The sequence below is a fragment of the Equus asinus genome, chromosome 30 (assembly GCF_041296235.1).
Source record: "Equus asinus isolate D_3611 breed Donkey chromosome 30, EquAss-T2T_v2, whole genome shotgun sequence".
Classification (NCBI taxonomy): domain Eukaryota; kingdom Metazoa; phylum Chordata; class Mammalia; order Perissodactyla; family Equidae; genus Equus; species Equus asinus.
In genome coordinates this window covers 23782959-23807706 of record NC_091819.1, presented here as the reverse complement: position 1 = coordinate 23807706, position 24748 = coordinate 23782959, and the positions used below count along the sequence as shown (strand labels likewise).

General features: G+C 40.9%; 1 long non-coding RNA gene across 1 annotated transcript in view; it reads right to left on the bottom strand.

The window, feature by feature from the left end:
- The window catches only part of LOC139042579 (uncharacterized), a 48908-nt gene that overhangs the window by 13664 nt on the left and 10496 nt on the right, over positions 1–24748 (bottom strand). Inside the window, exon 2 of the long non-coding RNA XR_011499479.1 lies at positions 22262–22339. This is a non-coding gene — a long non-coding RNA (uncharacterized lncRNA). The remainder of the gene's footprint in view (positions 1–22261; positions 22340–24748) is intronic.

The window sequence follows — 24748 nt, the reverse complement described above, 5'->3', positions numbered from 1 at the left end:
GAGCAGTGTTAGGTTCACAGCAAAATTGAGCATAAGGTACACAGATTTTCCATATACTCCCTGCCCCCTCGCCCACTATCAACATCACCCACCAGAGTGGAACATCTGTTACAATTGATAAATGTCACTGTCATGTCATTATCACCCAGAGTCCATAAGTAACACACACTCTTGGTGTGCTGTACGCTATGGATTTTGACAAATGTATAATGACAGGTATCCACAATTATTTTATCATACAGAATAGTTTCACTGCCCTAAAAATCCTCTATGCTCTGCCTGTTCATCCCTCCTTTTCCCTAACAGCTGGCCACTGTTGATCTTTCTACTGGCTCCATAGTTTTACCTTTTCCAGAATTATCATATTGTTGGAATCATATAGGATGTAGCCTTTTCAGATTGGCTTCTCTTACTTAGCAATATGCATTTAAGATTCTTCCATGTCTTTTCATGGCTTGATAGCTCATTTATTTTTAGCACTGAATAATAGTCTGGATATACCACTGTTTATTTATCTATCCACCTACTGAAGGACATCTTGGTTGGTTCCAAGTTTGGGCAATTATGAATAAAGCTGCTTATAAACATCTATGTGCATTCTTTTGTGGAGACATAAGTTTTCAACTCGTTTGGGTAAATACCAAGGACCGTGATTGCTGGATCGTATGCTAAGAGTATATTTAGGTCTGTAAGAAGCTGCCAAGCTGTCTTCCAAAGTGGCTGTACCATTTTGCACTCCCACCAGCAATGAGTGAGAGTTCCTGTTGCCCCAGATCCTCATCAGCATTTGGTGTTGTCAGTGTTCCAGATTTTGGCCATTCTAATAGGTGTGTAGTGGTATGTTATCGTTGTTTCCATTTGCACTTCTCTAGTGACATGTAATGTGGAGTATCTTTTCATATGCTTATTTGCCATCTGTATATCTTCTTTGCTTAAGGTTTTTGGCCCATTTTTTAGTGAAGTGGTTTGTTTTCTTAGTGTTGTTTTAAGAGTTCTTTGTATATTTTTTATGACAGTCTTTTATCAGACATGTTTATTGCAAATATTTTCTCCCAGTCTGTGGCTTGTCTTCTCATTCTCTTGACATTGTCTTTCACAGAGCAGAACTTTTAATTTTAATGGAGTCCAGCTTAGCAATCCTTCTTTCATGGGTCATGGCTTTGTATATTAAAAGTCATCACCATACCTAAGGTCATCGAGGTGTTCTGCCATGTTATGTTCTAGGCGTTTTATAGTTTTGCATTTTACTTTTAGGTCTTTGATCCATTTTGAGTTAATTTTTGTGAAGAATGTAAAGTCTGTGTGTAGGTTCATTTTTCTGCATGTGGATGTCCTATTGTTCCAGCGCCACTTGTTGAAAAGACTATTCTCTGTTGTATTTCCTATGCTCCTTTGTCAAAGATCAGTTAACTATATATATGTGGGTACCTTTCTAGGCTTTTTCTATTCTGTTTCATTGAACTAGTTGTCTATGATTTCATCAATACCACACTGTCCTGATTACTGAACCTTTATAGTAAGTATTGAAGTCAGGTAATGTCAGTCCTCCAACTTTGTTTTTCTCCTTCAATATTGTGTTGACTATTCTGGGTATTTTGCCTCTCCATATAAACTTTAGAGTCAGTTAATATCCACAAAATAACTTGGTGAAATTTTGATTGAGATTATATTGAATCTAAAGGTCAAGTTGGGAAGAACTGATATCTTGACGATATTGAGTCTTCCTATCAAGACGTGAGAGAGAGAGAACATGGACTCTGTCTCCACTTATTTAACTTTTCTTTGATATCTTCCATTAGAGTTTTGTGGTTTTCCTATATAGGTCTTGTACATATTTTGTTATATTTATGCCTAAGTATTTATTTTTTGTGGTGCTAGAGTAAATGGTATTGTGTTTTAATTTCAAATTCTACTTGTTCATGGCTGGTTTATAAGAAAGTGACCAACTTTTGTATATTAACCTTGTATCCCGCAAACTTGCCATAATTACCTATTAGTTCTAGGAGGTTTTTTTTTTTGAGTTCATAATAGTTTACATCATTGTGAAATTTCAGTTGTACCTTATTTCTTGTCTGTCACCACATAAGTGCTCCCCTTCACCCCGTGTGCCCACCCCCCACCCCCCTTCCCCTGGTGACCACTGAACTGTTTCCTTTGTCCATGTGTTTGCTTATATTCCACATATGAGTGAAATCATCTGGTGTCTTTCTCAGTCTGGCTTATTTTGCTTAGCATAATTCCCTCCAGGTCCATCCATGTTGATGCAAATAGGATGATTTTGTCTTTTTTATGGCTGAGTACTATTCCATTGTATATATATATATACTACACCTTCTCTATCCGATTGTCAGTTGATGGGCACTTGGATTGTTTCCATGTCTTGACTATTGTGAATAGTGCTGCAATGAACATATGGGTGCATGTGTTACTTCGGATTGTTGATTTCAAGTTGTTTGGGTAGATACCCAGTAGTGAGATAGCTGGGTCATACGGTATTTCTATTTTAAGCTTTTTGAGGCCTCTCCATACTGTTTTCCATAGTGGCTGCACCAGTTTACATTTCCACCAGCAGTGTATGAGGGCTCCCTTCTCTCCACACCCTCTCCAACATTTGTTATTTTTAGTTCTAGTGATTATAGCCATTTTAACAGGTGTAAGGTGGTATCTTAGTGTAGTTTTGATTTGCATTTCCCTGAAGATTAGTGATGTTGAACATCTTTTCATGTGTTTATTGGCTATCTGTATATCTTCTTTGGAAAAATGTCTGTTCATCTCCTCTACCCATTTTTTGACTGGGCTGTTTGTTTTTTTGTTGTTCAGTTGTGTGAGTTCCTTGTATATTATGGAGATTAACTCCTTATCAGATATATGATTTGCAAATATTTTCTCCCAATTGATAGGTTGTCTTTTTGTTCTGATCCTAGTTTCTTTTGCCTTGCAGAAGCTCTTTAGTCTGATGAAGTCACACTTTTTTATTTTTTCTTTTGTTTCCCTCGTCTGAGAAGACATGTTTTTCGAGAAGATCCTTTAAAGTTCAATGTCAAAGAGTGTACTACCTAAATTATCTTCCAGGGCTTTGATGGTTTCAGGACTTATCTTCAAGTCTTTGATCCATTTTGAGTTTATTTTTGTGAATGGTATGAGATAATGGTCTACTTTCATTCTTTTGCGTGTGGCTGTCCAGTTTTCCCAACACCATTTATTGAAGAGGTTTTCTTTTCTTCATTGTTCTTGGCTCCTTTGTCGAAGATTAGCTGTCCATAAATGTGCGGTTTTATTTCTGGGCTTTCAGTTCTGTTCCACTGATCTGTGTGTCTGTTTTTGTACCAGTACCATGCTTTTTTGATCACAATGGCTTTGTAGTACATTTTGAAGTCAGGGATTGTGATACCTCCAACTTTGTTCTTTTTTCTCAGGATTGCTTCAGCAATTTGGGGTCTTTGGTTGCCCCATATGAATTTTAGGATTTTTTTGTTCTATTTCTGTGAAGAATATCATTGGGATTCTGATTGGGATTGTGTTGAATCTGTAGATTGCTTTAGGTAGTATGGACATTTTAACTATGTTTATTCTTCCAATCCCTGTGCATGGAATCTCATTCCATCTCTTTATGTCATTATCTATTTCTTTCAATAATGTCTTATAGTTTTCATTGTATAAGTCCTTCACCTCCTTAGTTAAATTTGTTCTTAGGTACTTTATTCTTTTTGTTGTGATTGTAAATGGAATTGTATTCTTGAGTTCTCTTTCTATAAGTTGGCTATTAGAGTACAGAAATGCAACTCATTTTTGTAAGTTGATTTTGTACCCTGCAACTTTACTGTAGTTGTTAATTATTTCTAATAGTTTTCCAATGGATTCTTTAGGGTTTTCTATATATAAGATCATGTCATCTGCAAACAGGGAGAGTTTCACTTCTTCCCTCCCTATTTGGATTCCTTTCATTCCTTTCTCTTGTCTAATTGCCCTGGTCAAAACCTCCAGTACTATGTTGAATAAGAGTGGTGAGAGTGGGCATCCCTGTCTTGTTCCTGTTCTTAGAGGGATAGTGTTCAGTTTTTCCTCATTGAGTATGATTTTGGCTGTGGGTTTGTCATATATGGCCTTTATTATGTTGAAGTAATTTCCTTCTATCCACATTTTGTTAAGAGTTTTTAATAAAAATGGCTGTCGGATTTTGTCAAATGATTTCTCTGTGTCTACTGAGATGATCATGTGTTTTTTGTTCCTCATTTTGTTAATGTGGTGTATCACATTGATTGATTCGTGGATGTTGAACCATCCCTGTGTCCCTGGTATAAATCCCACTTGACCATGATGTATGATCTTTTTTGATATATCGCTGTATTCAGGTTGCCAATATTTTGTTGAGGATTTTTGCATTTATGTTCATCAGCAATATTGGCCTGTAGGTTTCCTTTTTTGTGTTGTCCTTGTCAGGGTTTGGTATCAGAGTGATATTGGCCTCGTAGAATATGTTAGGAAGCATAATTTTTTGGAATAGCTTGAGAAGGATAGGTATTAAACCCTCTCTGAAAGTTTGGTAGAATTCCCCAGGGAAGCCGTCTGGTCCTAGGTTTTATTCTTTGGGATGCTTTCGATTACTGTTCAATCTGTTTACTTGTGATTGGGCTGTTCAGATTCTCTATTTCTTCTTGATTCAGCTTTGGGAGATTGTAAGAGTCTACGAACTTATCCATTTCCTCTAGATTGTCCATTTTGTTGGCATATAGTTTTTCATAGTATTCTCTTATAATCTATTGTATTTCTGTGATATTTGTTGTTATTTATCCTCTTTCATTTCTGATTTCATTTATTTGAACCTTCTCTCTTTTTTTCTTTGTAAATCTGGCTAGGAGTTTGTCAGTTTTATTTATCTTCTCAGAGAACCAGCTCTTTGTTTCATTGATCCTTTCTACTGCCTTTTTTGTTTCAATAGCATTTATTTGGGCTCTGATTTTTATTATTTCTCTCCTTCTGCTGACTTTGGGCTTTGTTCTTCTTTTTCTAATTCAATTAGGTGTAGTTTGAGATTGCTTTGTGGGCTTTGTCTTGTCTGTTAAGGTGAGCCTGTACTGTGATGAATTTCCCTCTTAATAGGGCATCCTCTATGAGTTGGTATGGTATGTTTTCATTTTCATTTGTCTCCAGATATTTTTTGATTTCTCCTTTAATTTCTTCAATGATCCATTGCTTGTTCAACTGCATGTTGTTTAGTCTCCACATCTTTGTCTCTTTCTCAGTTTTTTCTTGTAATTAATTTCTAGCTTTATAGCATTGTGATCAGAAAACATGCTTGTTATTATTTCAATCATCTTGGATTTACAGAGGGTTGCCTTGTTTCCCAACATATGGTCTATCCTTGAGAATGTTCTGTGCATACTTGAGAAGAATGTGTATCCTGCTGTTTTTGGATCAAGTGTTCTATATATGTCTATTAAGTCCAACTAGTCTAGCTTTTCATTTAGTTCCACTGTTTCCTTGTTGATTTTCTGTCTGGATGATCTATCCATTGATGTCAGTGGAGTGTTGAGGTCCTCTACCATTGTTGTGTTATTACTAATATCTTTTTTTAGGTTTGTTAATAGTTGCTTTATGTACTTTGGTAATCCTGTGTTGGGTGCATAGATATTTACAAGTGTTATTTCTTCTTGATGGACTGTCCCTTTGATCATTATATACTACCCCTCTTTGTCTCTCTTTGCCTGTCTTATCTTGAAGTCTACTTTGTCTGATATAAGTATGGCAACACCTGCTTTCTTTTGTTTGCCATTAGCTTGGAGTATCACCTTCCATCCCTTCATTCTGAGCCTGTGTTTGTCATTGGAGCTGAGATATGTTTCCTGGAGGCAGCATGTTGTTGGGTCTTGTTCTTTAATCCATCTTGCCACTGTGTGTCTTTTTATTGGAGAATTCAATCCACTTACATTTAGGGTGATTATTGATATATGAGGGTTAAATGCTGCCATTTTATCACTTATTTTCTGGTTCTCCTGCATTTCCTTGGTTTCTCATCCTGTGTATTTTGGTCTACCAGTCAAGTTATGTAGTTTTTTTGTGCTATGTTTCTTTGTTTTCTCCTTATTTATTATTTGTATCTCTGTTCTGCTTTTTTTTTTTCTGCTTTATCTCCCCAAACCCGCCCCCACCCCCCCATACACAGTTGTATATCTTAGTTGCAGGTCCTTCTAGTTGTGGGATGTGGGACGCCACCTCAACATGGCCTGACGAGCAGTGCCATGTCCACACCCAGGATTCGAACCCTGGGCTGCTGCAGCAGAGTGCGCGAACTTAACCACTCGGCCATGGAGCCAGCCTTGTTCTGCTTTTTGTTTAGTGGTTACCATGAGGTTCGTATTCAAAAGCTCATGGATAAGATAGTCCCTTTTCTGATCGCCTCTTATTTCCTTAGACTAAACCGATTCAGTCCCATTCTTTTTCCCCTCCTAAGTTGTTTTTCTCACATCTTATTCCACCTTGTGTTATGAGTCTGTGGTTAAATGACAGGATTATCTTTGTTTTTGGTGTTTTCCTTCTCTTTGTCTTTAATGCTATACTTGAGTATTTGCTATCCTGCTCTGCTTCTGTCTACCTATTTATCTCCTTACTGTGTGCTTTGTAACCCCTTTCTCCCTTTTTTTTTTTCAGGGGTGTGGGCCTTCTTGAGGATTTCTTGTAGGGGGGATCTCGTGGCTATGAACTCCCTTAGCTTGTGTTTGTCTGTGAAAGTTTTTATTTCTCCTTTGTGTCTGAAGGATATTTTTGCTGGATAGAGTATTCTTGGCTGAAAGTTTTTGTCCTTCAAAGATTTGAATATGTCATTCCAGTCTCTCCTAGCGTGTAAGGTTTCTGCAGAGAAATCTGCTGAAAGCCTGATGGGGGTTCCTTTGTAGTTTATTTTCTTCTGCCTTGCTGCCCTTATTATTCTTTCTTTGTCACTTACTTTTGCAAGTTTCACTACTATATGCCTTGCAGTAGGTCTTTTTACATTGACATATTTAGGAGATCTGATGGCCTCTTCCACATGGATTTCCATCTCCTTCCCTAGGTTTGGGAAGTTCTCTGCTATTATTTCTCTGAACAAGCTTTCTGCTCCATTCTCCTTCTCTTCTCCTTCTTGAATACCTATAATTCTTATGTTGCATTTCCTAGTTGAACTGGCTATTTCTCAGAGACTTTCTTCATTTCTTTTCAGTCTGGATTCTCTCTCCTCCTCTATCTGGAGCATTTCAACATGTCTATCTTCAATTATGCTGATATACTCCTCTGTGATGTCTGCTCGAGCATTCAGGGAATCCATATTTTGTTTTATTTCTTCTATTGTGTCTTTCCTCTGTAATATTTTTGTTTGATTCTTCTTTATAATTTCAATTTCTTTTGTGAAGTAGCTCCTGAACTCATTGAATTGTTTCTCTACATTCTCTTTTAACTTGTTGAGTTTTGGGGTTTTTTTTAAAAGATTTTATTTTTTTCTTTTTTCTCCCAAAGCCCCTACACACAACTACAACTACAAAAATAGTTGTGTATTTTTCAGTTGTGGGTCCTTCTAGTTGTGGCATGTGGGATGCCACGTCAGCATGGCTTGATGAGTGGTGCCATGTCTGCACCCAGGATTCGAACTGGCAAAACCCTGGGCTGCCAAAGCAGAGTGCGGGAACTTAACCACTCAGCCACTGGGCCAGCCCCTCATTGAGTTTTTTGATGATAGCTATTTTGAATTCTTTGTCATTTAGATTACATATTTCTGTGTCCTCAGGACTCACTTCTGGGTACTTGTCATTTTCTCTCTGGTCTGGTGATCTAATATAATGTTTGATATTGCTAGAAGGAGTGGCTCTGTTTTTTCACATCCTGGTGTTATTTGGTCTCAGTTACCGCCTATCACCACTGAGTGGGAGTGAAGAGCTGCATATTCTGAGCCCTCTGCTTTCCTCGAGATCCCAGGCAGTGGAGCCAGGCTGGGAGGGTCAGGGGAGGGGTGCATTCGCCTTTGTGCTCTTGGGGTTTTCTCACTCTGCTCTTGCTATCTGCTCTCCTGGGGTGTTGGCTTGATAAGGTCACCCCCTGCAAAAGTTTTTGCCCCTGTAGAGGGCTTCCCTCTAAGCTGAAAGGGCCCACCAGTGATCCTTGATATTCCCACAAACAAATATCCCATCCCCTGTTCCTTCCCTCTTGGAGGCCTCCCGCCATCCCAGATCGCAGTCTTTAGGGGAGGGAGCAACGTTTTCTCTTACCCAGTTCCACCTCCTCTGAGGGAGGCTACAGTCTCTCTGCCCTCCATTGTATGGATGCATGGGTCTCTCTGACATTTTTTGTGTTGTGTTTGGATGTCCTCTGTTGGAGTGTGAATGTCTTTTTCATTGTAAGTTGGAGGGGAGAGATTACTGGGGAAGCTCACTCCACCACGATGCTGATATCACTCAAGTTCTAGGAGGTTTTTTTTTTTTTTTTTGATTCTTTGGATTTTCAACATAGACCATCATGTCACCTGCAAACAAATATAGTTTTATGTCTTCCTTCCCAAGCAGTACACTTTTAATTTCCTTTTCTTGTCTTATTGCATTAGCTAGGACTTCCAGTAAGATCTTGACAAGGAGTGGTAAGAGGGAACATCCTTGCCTGGTTCTTGATCTTAATGGAAAAGCTTTGAACTTCTCACCATAAGTATTAGGTTAGCTGTGGATTATTTATAGATAGCCTTTATCAAGTTGAGAAAGTTCCCTTCTATTCCTAGGTTACTGAGTTTTTATCATGAATGGGTGTTAGATTTTGTCAAATGCTTTTCCTGCATCTATTAGTATGATCATGTGAGTTTTTCTTCTTTAGCCTATTGATGTGGTGGGTTACATTAATTAATTTCCAAATGTTGAACCAGTCTTGTATACCTAGGATAAATCCCTCTTGGTGTGGTGTATAATTCTTTTTATGCATTGTTTAATTTGATTTTCCAATATTTTGTTGAGGATTTTTTGCATCTAAGTTCATGAGAGATATTGGTCTATAGTTTTCTTTTCTTGCAATGTCTTTGTCTGGTTTTGGTATTAGGGAAATACTTGCCTCATAGAATGAGTTAGGATGTATTCCCTCTGCTTCTATCTTCTGAAAGAGATTGTAGAGAATTGGTATATTTCTTCCTTAAATGTTTGGAGAATTTACCAGTGAATCCATCTGCATCTGGTACTTTCTGTTTTGGAAAGTTATTAAATTACTGATTCATGTTCTTTAAAAGATATAGGTCTATTCATATTGTTTATTTCTCTGCGTGAGTTTTGGTGGATTGCGCCCTTCAAGGAATTGGTCCATTTCATCTAGATTATAAAATTTGTGGGCATAGAGTTGTTCATAGTATTCTTTTATTATCCTTCTAATGCCCACGATATCTGCTGACTTTGGATTCAATTTGCTCTTCTTTTTCTAGTTTCCCAAGGTGGAAGCTTAGATTATGATTTTAGTTCTTTTTTAATATATGCATTGAATACTATAAAATCCCCTTTAAGCACTGCCATCTCTTGAGACATCCTCAAGTTCAGGCGTTCTTTCCTCAGCTGTGTCTAGTCTACTAATAAGCCCATCAAAGGCATTCTTCCTTTCTGTTACAGTGGTTTGCTTTAATCTCTAGCATTTTTTAAATTCTTTCTTAGAATTTCCATCTCTCTGTTTACTTTGCATACTGTCTACCTTATCCATTAGATTCCTAGCATGTTAATTATAGTTGCTTTAAATTCCCAGTCTGATAATTCCAACACCCCTGCCATATCTCAGTCTAATTCTGATGCTTGCTCTATCTCTTCAAACTGTGTTTTTTGCCTTTCATTATGCCTTGTAATTTTTTCTTTATAGCCAGACATGATGTGCGGGTAAAAGGGAGTGCTGTAAATCGGCCTTTAGTAATGTGGTGGTAAGATGTGGTGGGAGGGGAAATGTCCTATAGTCCTATGATTAGGTCTTAGGCTTTTGGTGAGTCTATGCTTCTGGGCTGTGAACTTCACAAGTGCTTGTCAGTGTTTTCCCTCATTTAGGTGGGCCAGGATGGCCAGTGTGGGCTAGAGTCAGGTATTTCCCTCCCCCGGTCACTTAGGCTCTGATAAAACCCCAGAAGGTTAGGCTCTAGTTAAATAGTTTCTCCTGAGGATAGACTTCTCTAGAATAGAATGCTCTGGTGTATTTCAAAATGGTTCCTTTTCTCCTCCTCCTGCCAGAAGCACAAGGCATTTACTGTGAGCAACTGGTTGAGCTCCTGGAAGAAAAAGTCACAAAAACGTGGGGGCCTCAGTATGATTGGGTTTCCCTGGATTTTCTTCTCTCACTTGTTCACGGTGAGCCTCCAGTAATTCATCAATTACACTTCCGGTTCCCCTACCCCAGCACTGGTTCCCACAGAGGTTTTTGCTCCTGGGTTTCTGCTCCAGTAAGTCGTGATTCTCTGTATTCACCTGTCTGTCTGTCTGTCTGTCCAGTTGTGTGGGCAGCAGTCTGCCCTGTGACCTCATTTCTCTTACAGATCTGAGTGTTGACTTTTCAGTTTGTTCAGTTTTCTACTTGTTGTTAGGATGGAGTAGTGACTTCCAGGCTCCTTCCGTGCTGGGCTGGTTGTGCCTCGCCTTTTAATTCTCTGAACAGTGTTTCCCAGAGATCAAAAATTCTGAATTTTAATGAAGTCCAATTTTTCAATATTTTCTTTTATGGATCAAGCTTTTGTGTGTTGTATCTGAGAAATCTTTGCCGAACTCAAGGTCACAAAGATTTTCATCTGTTTTCTTCTAGCAGAGCAATCTTTTTAAAGTGTAAATCAGATCACATCACTCCCTTGCTTAAAACTCTCCAAGGGTTTCCCCTAACATTTAGAATAGAATCTAAACTCCTGATTCTGATCTGCAAAGCCCTGATGATCTCGCCTTGGGCGTCTTCTTTGACTTCTGCCTCCTCCCCCTTCTCCCCATCTCTCTGCTCCAGCCATATTTGCTTTCTTGTTGCTCCATACGCCCTCCTTGGAGCCTCTGTCCTTGCTGTTTCCTCTGCCTGGATCACTCCCCTCTTAGATCTCCCCATGGCTCACTTCTCAACCCTCAGGACTCTGCTCAAATACCACCCCTTTGGGGAGGCTCCCTTCGACCAGTCCATCTAAAATAGAATCCCTCTTTCACTTGCGATCCTTTTCTCTCTCTTTATCTTCTTCATGGCAAATCTATCTGGGAATTGCTTTATTTATTTGACTACTTGTCTTCTTGCTGATTTGTGACCCTAAAATGTAAATTCTTTGAGGGCAAAGGGTTTTCTGTTTTGTTTACTACTGTATTCCCGAAGTCAGGAACAATATCTGGCACAGAGCAGATGTTCAATAAATATATGTCGAAAAAATGAACTACACGTTACTGAAAACTACACCTAATATACTGGGAAACTCAAAATATGAATGTTGGGAAAAGGGAGAGAGTGATATTGGGAGAGGGTGTGGCTTGTTTTGAAGCAAAAGAAGAATGGAAGTTTTCAGTGGGACTCTCTGGAGAGAGGAAGCCTGCTGAGCAGGGACACAGCCAGTTCCAAAGAATGGTGACCCACGCATGATTCCTTCACCTAAACAGTGTCCAAGAATAGACTTCTCAGCAGTTGGAGTCCATTGCCTTCTTCTAGGGCAAGATTTCTCTCAGGACCTTAAGCTTAGTGTAATTTTAGGGACACTTCTGAGCTTCAAATTTTATTGCCTCCAACTTAATTATTGATAGGGACAATGTCTTTCAATTCATGACTCAAGATAAAAAGTTTTAAATTATTATTGGCATAAGAATAGACATATAGCTCAATGGATAAAACTGAGAGTCCACAAATAAACCCTTACCATTGTGATCAGGTGATTTCACAAGGATGCCAAGACAATCCAATGGGGGAAGAATAGTCTTTTCAACAAATGGTGCTGGGACAACTGGATATTCATGTGCAAAAGAATGAAGCTGGACCCATACCTCAAACTATTCACAAAAATTAACTCAAATGGACCATAGACCTAAATATAAGATCTAACACTATACAACTCCTAGAAGAAAACATAGAGGTAAATCTTTGTAAACTCAAGTTAGCCAATGGTTTCTTAGATATGATACCAAAGCACAAGTGATGAAAGGAAAAATATGTATAAATTGAACTTCATTAAGATTAACAACTTTTGTGCTTCAAAGGACACCATCAAGAAAGTAAAACGATAACCCATAGGGTGGGAGAAAGTTTTTATAAATAATGTATCTGGTAAGAAACTTATGTCCAGAATATATAAAGAACTCTTACAACTCAACAATGAAAAGAGAAATAATACAATTTGAAAATGGGCAAAGGATTTAAATAGACATTTCTCCAAAGAAAATATACAAATGGCCAATAAGCACATGAAAAGATGCTAAAAATTATTAGTTATTAGGGAAATGCAATTCAAAATCATAATGAAATATCACCTCACACGCACCAGGATGGGTAAAAAGAAGGACAAGAAAAAGTATCAATGAGGATGTGGAGAAATTGGAACCCTCATGTATTGCTAGTAGGAAGGTAAAATAATGCAGCCACTTTGGAAAATAGTCTGGCAGTTCCTTGAAAGATTAAACACAGAGTTACCATATGACCCAGCAATTCCACTTCTGGGTATCTACCCCCCAAAAATGAAAACATATGTCCACACAAAAACTTGTATGTGGATATTTTAAAGTAGCATTTTCCGTAAAAGCCAATAAGTCACAACAACTGAAATGGTCGTCAACTGATGAATGAAGAAACAAACAAAATGTGGTATATCCATACAATGGAATGTTATTCAGCCATAAAAAAGGAATGAAATATTGATACAGACTACAACATGGATGAGTCTTGAAAACATTATACTAAGTGAATGAAGCCAGTCACAAAAGACCCTATATTGTGTCATTCCATTTATATGAAATGTCCAGGATAGGCAAATCTATACATAAATAAAGTAGAATAGTGGCTGCCGAGGGCTGGGGGAAGGGGCGTTGAAGAGGTGATAGCTAAAGAGTATGGGGTTTCTTTCCGAGGGGACAAAAATTTCCAAGATTAGATTGTAGTGAAGATTGTGCAACACTGTGAAATTATTAAGAACTATTGAATTGTGTAATTTTCCTGGATGAATTGCATGGTGTGTGAATTATGTCTCAAGAAAGCTGTTAAAAATGTTTTTAATTAGAAATACCTGGTTTCGTTACCACATTCCTCCACTGTTTACTGAGCAACGTCTATGTGCCACATGCTGCAGATGCCAAGAGAGACAAAGCACGATGCTGCCCTTGACCACCTTAACCCACAGCTGAGAATCCAAACACATCAACAGAGAAAGTGAAACTCAAACAAAGTGCTGTGGGATTCGGGAAGGCAGAACGAGTGACCACGCCCAGGGCACTGGAGAAGACTTTTCAGAGGTGACGTTAGAACTGAAACATGACGGACAAGTAGGACTTGGCTAGACAATGAAAGAGAAATGCGGGGTAGGGAGCAAGCACGGAGTCCAGACTCAGAGAACAGGGTATGGGAGGGCGCGAAGTCACAGGAGAGCCTAGAGTGTTTGGGGAATAGTAAATGCATTTGGCAAGAGGGTGCATTGATGGGGGAGTGGTAAGAGATCAGTCAGAATGATAACCAAAACTAGGCTGAGGAAACCTTGTGTGCCGTTTTGAGAAATCTCAGCTTTACCTTACAGGCAAAGGGGGGCCAGGTAAAAGAGACAACGGGCTTCTCAAAAGGAGAGCAACTGTGCAAACAGTGCAGGATGGAGCTGAGCAAGGAGAGGCCAGGGGTCAAGGAAGCCAGTTCAGGGGCTCTTGCCTGCATGACAAGGGCGGTGGCACCAGGAATGGTGGCTTGGCTGTGCTCAAGAAACACTCCTGAGATAGATTAATAGAATGTGTGGAGTGGATTTCCTCAGACGAGAGAGAGAGAGGGAGGAGTCAGAGATGACACTGGAGTTTCCAACCCTAGAGGCAGAACGGCTGGAGATGCAATTCACAACTGAAGTGATGCAGGTGAGAGAGCAGGTTTGGCCAGAGGCTGACATGTTTGGTTTTGAACGTGCTAGGCTTCAGGTGCCTGCAGGACAACCCGGTGGAGTGTCAGGTGGTGGGAAATATGTGTCTGGAGCTCAGGAGAAGGATTTGAGCCTAACACACAGATTTCGGAGTCTTAAGACTGTGGGTGGAAACCGAAGCCTTGAAGTGGATGAATCATGCAAGGGAAATACAGAACCGAAACAAGAGGGGCTTAAAGGTGGGGCCCATTTCAGATGCAGGCAGGTGGGAAGAGTTGGTAAAAGAAGCAGAGGAGGAACCGTCTGAGACAGGAGGCCAGGAGGGAAGGGTGATGCGGAAACCTGAAGTAGGGTTTGGAGCCATCCCTAAGGAGAGAAAAGAGGAAGAAAGTAAGGAGTCAGGAGGCTGAAAACATACAGAAAAGATGGGTATTGAAGTGATAAGATGGGGGGACCAGGAGCAGGAGGACACTGGCCACAGTGGGACGAAAGAGGAGACCCAAAGCCGATGTGGCCATCAGAGCACGTTTGCGACTCTCTGACTTTGCCTGGTGTTGGTCTTTTAAAATCATGTTTAGAAATTTTTGTTCTATTATAAGGATCTTCAATAATAAACAAGCAGTCACCTTTTTTTTTTTAGTGTTTGAGAAAGTTGGGGGGAAAATGCCTTTGAAAGTTTACAGAACCTCTCCCACTAAAAAAAAAAGTTCATTTTGTTAGAATAAGAATTATAGTGTAGACGTTGAAATATGTTAAAGTAGCCTAGGGTTAAACACAGGTTTGCTGTGTGACCTTGGCCAAGTCATTGCCATCTTTCTCTGATGCCGGCTTACAGCAGAGCAGAAGCTGAATGAATTGGAAATTCCCCTGATGCCCTAGACCAGGTATCGCTGCTGGGAGGTTTGTTGGACGAGGTGGTAGAAATATGGATAAGGGTGGCCATTTATATGCCGGCCATTTGTATGCATGTAGGGCACCTTGGCCAAAGGAAGAAGCCACAAAACAGTGGCTCCTCCATTTCCTCTGCTCCTCCTCCCCTTTTTCTGCTAACCCCAGACATACCTCTTTGGGAAAACAGCCCTGGAGCATGGAGGGAGAGCCTTCAGAAGTAATGAGGAATGTATTCTAAATGATGGCGTTGTGCTTTGAAAAAACAGTGATGTCATTCAGCATTCTTCCTCCAAAGAGAGAGGCTGTTCTTTTGGTATTTCAGTTCATTTAGAATGGTGTCACTCATTAGGGTCTCCCAAAGGCTCCATTCAGAATAGTGTCTTAAATACCCACTTGAGTGCCATGAAGCCATTAAAACTGGCATCGTTTCTACTCTGTCTAAGCTTTCCACCGACATGGACAAACATGTTGAAGGGCAGATAGACAGAGCTGCACAACACTGGGAGAAACATGCACAGAGACCCTACCAGGCAAATAAAGATAATTTGAGATATTGACACTCTGAACAAGGATTAGTGCTTGTCCTTATGTTCTGATGGTTGGAACTGGTCCAAGGGGAAAGGATTCACTTCCCTGTGCAAACAGAGATTGGACTATTTCCTCCCTCGCCATTCACCCTGGCTCCGAATTTGGGATTTTAAATTTATTCATAAACATTTATTCAATTTCTTCTATTTTCTAAGAGTTACACACTGGGAATACAAAAGATAAGACACCTTCCTGCCTTTTAGGGGCTGGGCAATGACAAAAATTAGGAAAATGCCAGAAGAACTTTTCACTAAGAAAATACTGAGGATCTTTCTTATGAATTGAAGAGAACCAAACTCCAAATAAGCATGTAAACATTTAGCTCACCAGCTAAAATCTACTTGGCCTCCAAGCTTTACTCAGGATTAGTTAAAAGCCCAAGCTAGCTTATTCCATGGGAATTGCCTTAATTGTTTCTATTGTAAATTAATTGGATTTTTTTTTCTTTGTGGGTCAGATGAGTTGATCTCATTTTGACTGGAAGCTGTTTTTTCCTGCTCTTTCTATTTGTAGGAAGCAGCAGGCCTAAGTAGATCAGCACTGTGGCTTGTATACATATGGATAGCTGATGTTTCTGTTAAAGGCATTTTTAGATATGAAAGATTCTGGGTGCAATCCTGTCAGCAGAATGCAAACCTTCCCTGAGTCTGGTTCAACTTTTCTGACTTTAGAGTTCATCTTTTAGAAAGAGTTGAGTGTCCTGCGTTAGTTCCTCTGGAGATCTGTTATGAAAATAGCTAAGGAGCCGGGGCAGAGAAAGTGGACCTGGAATCCTCAAAACACTTTCCAAGGAGGTAAAGAGAAAACAAACCACATCTTCAGACTATCTAATTGTCCTCACGGCAAGAAGCTGCCCACTGAAGACTGGATGTATTTGGTCAAGGACATAAGATAAATTTTTTCCATATGTTGGCTGAACCTTTATGGGCCTATAATTGATTTTCTGAGATGTCATTTGGTTTCACTGGCTGCCTTAATTCTAGATTTGACTCACAGCGAACAATAAGCTGGGTCTTTCCCCAGCCTTGTCCAAAAATCTCCCCTAATCCCTCCAAGCTGGATAAGATACTTCTTCTCAGAGCTCCCGAAACACCCTTTACATTTCCTTATTACTGCTTTTTCCGTATTGTTTTATGACCATAATTATCTTTATTTATCTGACTCCACTACTAGATTGTGAGCTCCTTGAGGAGAGCAATATTAAACTGTTTATCTCTTCCTTGCTTGACACACGGCAGATGTTTAACAAAAGCTTTGTAAATAAGTGATTAAATACATGGATACATGTATGTATGAATGAATGAATCGCGCAAGGATAAATGCGTCCTCAGGTGCCGTGGAATCTAGCGGTTCTGTGGTGGTGCTAAAAATCCTGCTCAATATGGGCGATTATCAGCTGTGGATGTTAAAGGTGATTTAGATTCCATGTTGCATGAGTTTCAATTTGAAACACAGATGTATCAGCTAAGTCAGTTATAGAGTGAGATTCTGTGTCGTGAATCCTGTTTCGGGGAGGTTGAGTTCTAGAGAAGGTAGAGTCAGGGGAGGATGCGTCAGGACAGAGAGTCCAATGAAGCGGTGTCAGGCAGAGCGCAGAGAACATCGGGCCCTCAACCCAGTGGGGTTGACACGTGGGGTTGAGAGAGTAGGGCTTGGCCTAGGGAAGCGATATGGGGACTAAGGAAGAGGGAAGAGGTCTGGGAGTTGGGGAGCCTTCTGGATTAGTGACTTTTGGTTCCCAGGCATTTGTCAGGTCATTGGAAAAGAAGTAAGTGATGAAGTGTTGGGACCTCTGGAACTGGCTAGAAGCGCTGGCACTGGGCCCGTGAGGCTGTCCCAGCCGTAACAGGTAGGGCAGACCTCCTGCGCCCCGCAGCTCCTCCAGCCGGAAGGAGGACAAGTGCCTGCCATCACTGGCCACATTCAACACAGCAATTTCAACCCGCCCCATTGAAGAAAAAGGCATTTCTAAATCCCGAAATTGAGAGTCTTCAGGCAATTATTAGGGACTGAATTCCCTGCTTTATTTATTTTCTAATGTGGAAATTTGGCAGACTTTTTCCTTTTGCCACAGGATAAGGACTACTTGTATTAAGAAAAGAATCCACACACACACACACACACACACACACACACACACAGAGTCCCTGACGTCTAGCTGCTTACATTTGAAACAATGATTCTGACACTGAAAAGGAACCCAATATGTGAAGAGCAGCTATCTGACTCCAAACAAACTCTGCATATGTTATGGTCAAGTCAGAACAGGAGAAGGAAGAATGAGGTTTACTTCTCGAAAAGGAGGTGGTTCCAGTGAGTGAAAATAATTCCCCAGGGAGTCTCACAAAAATGGCAAGAATTTTATCCAAAAAGTAAATTATCAGGACAAGTTAAAGCAGAGTAGAAGAATTATGCAGCCTCTCCGGGGCCTGCCTGCACACGGTTAAGGTATAATTTAACACAGACCAACGTATGTTTTCTTGTTACAGTGTATGTAGTTGTCTTTGTGATGAGTGTCTGCATTTCTGTTTTATATAAAAAACTGGGAACTTCCCTTGGCTGTTGCTCCAGCCTGTTCAGAGCCCGTAGACTGCTGGGTGGGATTGTGGAAGGAGGTCAGATGTTTTTCGGGGTGCCTGCCTGTCCTCCTGGTGCGGTTGTTCTCAGACCCTGGTGACCTCAGATCTTGAATCACTCCTGCCACTTTTACTCATAAATATCTGACCCTGTGCGTATGTTTCTGGGCATCGTGTGATCTAGCCTGTTCTCTGTTCCATTTTTGAATGCTGCTCGGAAACCACACTGGGTTTGCTGCAGAGTGCCTTGGCTATGACGCAGAGAAAACAGTCTTATTTTCTTACATTTTTAATGCCGAGGCATGGGTTGGTAGAAAGAGGATTATGCCAGGCCAATGTTATTTCCTTTTGTGCTAAAGGGACAGGATATCTGGTGGTGGGTGGTGGAGAGTGGAGGGTGGGGTAGAAGGAAGCAGCATATGTGAATGTGATTGAGGCAATTGATTCTATGTCTCACGGTATTCTGGGCTAGAAGCTGAAATACTGGTAATACTATTGACCTACTGAAAATTCCCAAACAGTGATTATTGGTGACTCCTTATCCACTCAAGGACATCCTCAGGGGTTAGTTCTTTATCAGTAATTTAGATGAAGACGTTTAAAGTGCTCATTAAATTTGGAGAGGGCAGGGCCGGCCCCATTGCCGAGTGGTTAAGTTCGTGTGCTCCACTTCGGTGGCCCAGGGTTTCGTGGGTTTGGATCCCCGGCGTGGACACGCACTGCTCATCAGGCCATGCTGAGGTGGCATCCCACATAGCACAACCAGAGGCACTTGCAACTAGGATATACAACTATATACTGGGGGGCTTTGGGGAGAAGAAGAAAAAAAAGAAAATTGGCAACAGATATTATTAGCTCAGGTGCCAATCTTTAAAAAAATTTGGAAAGGGTACCCATTTGCAGGGAGGGGATGCTGTCAACTTGAATATTAGGAATGGAATGCAACGTGAGTTTAAATAACTGGAAAACTTGTCTATTAAGAACAAAATTTGTGGGCTGGCCCCATGGCCGAGTGGTTAAGTTTGCGCGCTCCGCTTCTGTGGCCCAGGGTTTTGCCAGTTTGAATCCTGGGTGCCCACATGGAATCACTCACCAGGCCATGCTGAGGTGGTGTCCCACATAGCACAACCAGAGGGAGCTATAATTAGAATATACCACGTACTGGGGGCTTTGGGGAAAAGAGGAAGAAGAAGAAAAAAAAAAAGAAGATTAGCAACAGATGTTAACTCAGGTGCAAATCTTTAAAAAAAAAAAACCCACAAAATTTGCTTTTAATCTCAGCAGAGACAAATGCATGTTGAAATCTTTAGGAGTCAGAAATATAGACTCAGGGAGGCATAAGACTAAAAAGTCACAAGTGCAGGAGAAAGAGCTTCCATGTTGGAGTGGACCACAGACTAAATGACTTAGCAATGTAGTATTACAATTAAAACAACTTCTTGTGACTCAAGGATAAATTAAAGTGAGTATGCCATAGAAAGAAAAAAAATCACCTCTCCATGGTGTTTAGCTTCTTAGCACTTGGAGTTCCTTTTTTATGACTCCACTTTTAAAAAGAGCAAATATTCTAGAGAAATACAATAATGGTGATGACAGGAATGACAAACAGAAGAGAGAGGAAAGTAATAACTCTGCACATTTGAGATGCTACTGAGGCCCCGTTTTCGGTGTCAATACACCATTGGATCTTAAATGTTATTTTGGGGTCTTTTCTGCAGGGTCAAATTTTACAACTTTGGAACTCAGTTTTCCTGTATAATGAAAAAATAGGTAAGCTGATGAGCTAAAATTAGCCACTAATTATTTGCAAAGCACTCCTCTATCAGGTTCTCCTCTGCTTGCCCTACTTTCCTCTGTCCCGGCTGTAGAGACCATTTATCTTCTTAAACAACTGCAGAATCACAGCGGTGCTTTCTTGGCCTGAAATTCAGCTTGCTTTTGTATTGATTCTAGCCAATTACTGCTCTTCACTAAAATGCTAAACCATAAACAAGGGAGGTGGCGAACCTGAGGTTCTCAGCCAATATTTCTGGCAACTGGATATTCCCAGAGTTACTGAGCTTGAGAGCAAAACAGACTCAGTGGGGCAGCTGAGCTGGTCTGGGTGAGGGGGGCCTCTTCTGGCCTCCACAATGCCCTGTGCTTCCCCTCCATCATAGCATTTATTACCCTTTCCTATTGTGATTTTTATTTATAGGTTTGTAAATTTTTATTTATAGATCAGTGCTCCTCAAACTTCACTGCAGATTCAAATCACCTGGGGATCTTGTTAAATTCCAGATTCTGTTTCAGTAGATTTAAGGAGGAGCCTGAGAGTCTGCGTTTCTGGCATGCTCCTAGGAGAAGTTGATGCTGCTGTCTGTTCAATGCACTATCAACTCCTAGATAGCTGCAAAAAGGTCTTTTGATCTTTTTTTTCAAAAGACTTTCTAGTGGGGGGGGCCAGCCCTGTGGCCTAGTGGTCTGGATTGGTTCCTGGGCGTGGACCTACACCACTTGTTGGCAGCCATGCTGTGGCAGCGACCCATATACAAAGTAGAGGAAGATTGGCAACAGATGTTAGCTCAGGGCAAATCTTCCACAGCAAAAAAAAAAAAAGAAAGAAAGAAAGAAAGAAAAAAACTTTCTATTGAAATATAACATATATACAGAAATGTGCACATCATCACAATTCAACATACTTCCAAAAAGTGAACACACTTGCGTAATCAGCCCCCAGATCAAAAATTAGAACATTGCAGCACCCCAAGCCCTCCTTGAGCCCCATCCAGTCACTGCTTTTCCTCAAAGGTAAAAGGAGTCTGACCTCTTTTGTTTTTGCTGTTACCTACAGTACCCCAATGAACACACTAGTGTGTGCCCCTTTATTCATGTATGCGTGTATCTCTCTAGGGTGGACACCCAGACCCATTCTGACTTTAATGGTACAATGGTACTCTGCAGAAACCTGAGTGCCTTGTATCTATAGTAGGACAGTACAACTTGGTCTTTGCATGGACTTTGTCTAAAGAATCAAAGACTGATGAATGATTGATAAATGCTGCTAATAGCCTTAAGTTGTTTTGCATTGTTTTCTTGTTGAGCTAAAACAGCGTAACTGTGATCAGTGCCCCTCTGATGCCTGAAGTATGTTTGTTCTTTACATAAAGTCTAAATTTAGAAACTGTGACCCTATAGTTTGTTGAAATGAAATAGGCCTGGAGCTTTGAAGAAATATCCAGTACAGTAGTTTCTAACATGAGGAGTATTTTCTGAAAACGGGATGGACAAACCACTGTTTACATCCTGAGGGAAAACATCCCTGCTGTTAATTAGGGATAACAATTTGGCAAAGACTGGGGTTCATGAATCAGGATAGAGTCTACGTAACTCTGATGACAGAAGTCTTCTGAGACTTTCCCAGCTGAGTAGCTGATCAGCTATTGGATGGAGTTACGATGCTGGTCTCCGTAATCTACAAAGATGTACCCACAGCTGAAGAAAGCAACTTGTCCAGTTCAAACATGATTTATGCTTTGAGAATTCTACTTACGAAAGATTTACAAGGGATTCCGTGTCCCCAAATCTAATTTCACCATTATCTATAACTATAGATCCCCAAACCATCATTGGAATCTGTTATCATCTAATTCTTGGAGGTAATGATTATAAAAGAATAGGAGTTTAATAAGTATCTACAGCTGATTTTTGTGTATGACGTTATTCATTACTCTGCCAGGCTGCTTTTGGGGATTCGGTTTTTTTGTGTGATTGCTGGTGTGCGTTTGTCAGTCTCTAATCGTTGTGATTGAACAAGAAATGGGTGATGCTTTCCTCTTAAATTCAGACAATTTCCCTGGAGATATGACCCAATCTAAATTCCCTAAATAAGCAGCCTTGGCAGAACCATTGCAAACTTTGATGTCTAAGTGCTCCTAAATTAAGACACTAGCTGGTGGATATTTAAAAATACATAATATTCAGAAGACCAGCAGTTGGTCTCAGACATCTGAGGGATTAGCATGCAGATTAGTGAAATGATACATGCGTACATGAAGACATGCTAATTTAGGGTTGTCAGGAAGCTGGATCAGGATTATGAAAATAGTTTCTTTTCATGTGTATGTGATAACTAGAGAAGCTGCTTCTGTTACTAAATGCAACCAGAGCTCATTCACTTACTCAGAAAGATCCACTGAGCACCTACCGTATGTCAGGTACCACGGCAGGCACCGAGGACACGGCCATGAACGTGAGTAGCTCCTGTCCTGGTGCGATCCACGGTCTGTCTGGGGAGATAGACACATAAGAACGCTGGCAATTAGGGTGAGCACTTTTAAGATGTTGTATCCTATTTGTATTAAGAGCGATTAACCCAGAACCTAACATAGCAAATACTCACATGAAAAAGGCATATCCTCTAATGTTGGAATGTTTTTAGGAGGTACAATGGTGACCCAAAAGAATTGTTTATCAACTCAGCCTGGGTTTAGGTGGGAGGAGGGCAGAATCAGGGATGTCTTTATAGAGGAAAAAATACATTGCTGGTATAGTAGCCTAAATAATGACCCTCCAAAGATGTCCATGTCCTAATCTCCAGTACATGCGGATATGTAAGTGGCAAAAGGGACTTCGCAGGTGTGATTAAGTTAAAGACCTTGAGATGGAGAGATAATCCACGTGGGCCCAATGGAATCATAGGGTCCTTATGAGAGAGAGGTGGGAGGATCCGACTCAGAAGGGGGTGTGAGTTTGGAGTAAAGCAATTGTGAGGAAGGGATGCAGGCAGCCTCTAGAGGCTGGAAGAGGCAAGGGTCGGGTAACGTCCTTGAGCCTCCAGAAAGAACCAGCCCAGCTGACTCCTTGACTATAGACTAATGAGACTGATTTTAGACTTCTAACCTCTATAACTGTAAGATAATACATTTGTATTGTTTTAAGCCACTAAGTTTGTGGTAATTTGTTACAGAAGCAATAGGAAACTAATGCACTGGTTCACTGTCACTCTCTCCAACACGTAATTCTTGGTGATTTCAATTGACATGAGGAGGACTCAGCCGGCTCTCAGGCCTCTCAGTGCCTTGGCGTTCTTTCAGTGGTCTCTGTTCTACTTCAGTGGCTCACTCCATTGGTCATCGTCTAGATCTGATATTACTAACAATTGCAAGTCTTCTGTAACTTTCACTTTCAAGGATCTCACTGACCACCACTTCCTCTTTCTCCAGCGCTCTCTCTAGTAAGTACCCTGATTCCAGTAATCCTTCAATCCCACTTGGATCCTCCACTCCACTGATCCTACCACCTGTTCACTGTCCTTCACCCCCTGATGCCCTTGTTTCTCTCCTAACCCGATTTAGATTTCTTGGGCAATCATTGTAAACATTCCCTTGCCCACACTGTAGACTCCCTTGCCTCTCTCTCACTTCGACATACTTGCTTGCCAAAATTCCACCCCTGCTTATATCCAGTTTTCTGCCTACTCCTTGCCAGCACTGGACAGCTGAATGTGACTGAAGAAAAACACACAACCATGCTGTTGATCCTAAGTCAAACTCACAACCACTAATCTCAAGTACCCCAGTGCTGCCTGGCCATCTGATGTCCATTCCTCCACTCATACCTTCCCCTCTCTCCCAAACTGACAACATTCCTCCCTCTCCTTCACTCCCACCTCGCTTCTGATTTCGCTAAGGAAACAGGAGCAGTCATAAGAGAACTCCCACATGCTCCTCCCACCACTTCTACCCGCCTTCCTGCATTTCTAACCGTGCACGCTCTTTCACTCCCTTCTGTGGTTCTGGATGAACTGTCTGTGCTTCTCTCCCAAGCCAAGTTCGCCAGTTATGCACTAACTGCCGTTCTCTCTCCCCTGCTCAAGAACACTGCTTCTGTTGTTGTTTCCCTCATCTCCAATGTCATTATTTTTCTCCTCAGTTTTTGGATCCCCACATTATAGGAAAACTCCTTGACAGACTTGTCTGTGTTTGCTATCTCTATTTTCTCTCCTTCCATTCTCTCTTGAACTTACATCAATCAAGCTTTCTTTCCCACCATCTTACTGAAATAACTCTTATTGACAGGTCGCTAATTCCAGGTTGCTAAATCCAGTGGTCAGCCCCATCCAACTTCACATCTCAGGAGGAATTGACGTGATGATCACACCTTCTTTCTTGAAACAATTTTTTCATTTGGCTTCCAGTATACTCTTTCTTGGTTCTCCTTTGCGGTTCATGACTCATTCTCCTTTTCCACGTGTCTCTCCAACCTCTAAACACTTAGAGACCCCAGAGCTCAGTCCTTGGAACTTTCTATCTACACCCACTCCCCAGGGATCTCATTCACACCCATGGCTTCAGGTATACTGACTGTTCTCTCTTTAGAACACCAGACTTTAACGTCAAAATATAGCCTCAACATCTCCACTTGGATTTCTAATATGCATATCAAGATGAACAAGTCTGAAGCTGAACTCCTGATTTCCACATCTGCCCCCACTGCATTCCATCAAACCCACTCCTCCTGCAGGTTCTCAACTCCATGGCTCCAGAGACTCAAGTCTCGGTCTCGACTCTTTGCTTTTACTCATACTCCACATCTCACACATCAGCAAATCCTATCAGCTGTACCTTCACAATAAGCTCGGGATCCAACCGCTTACCCTCTGTACCGCTACCGCCCTCGTCCAGCTCTCTCA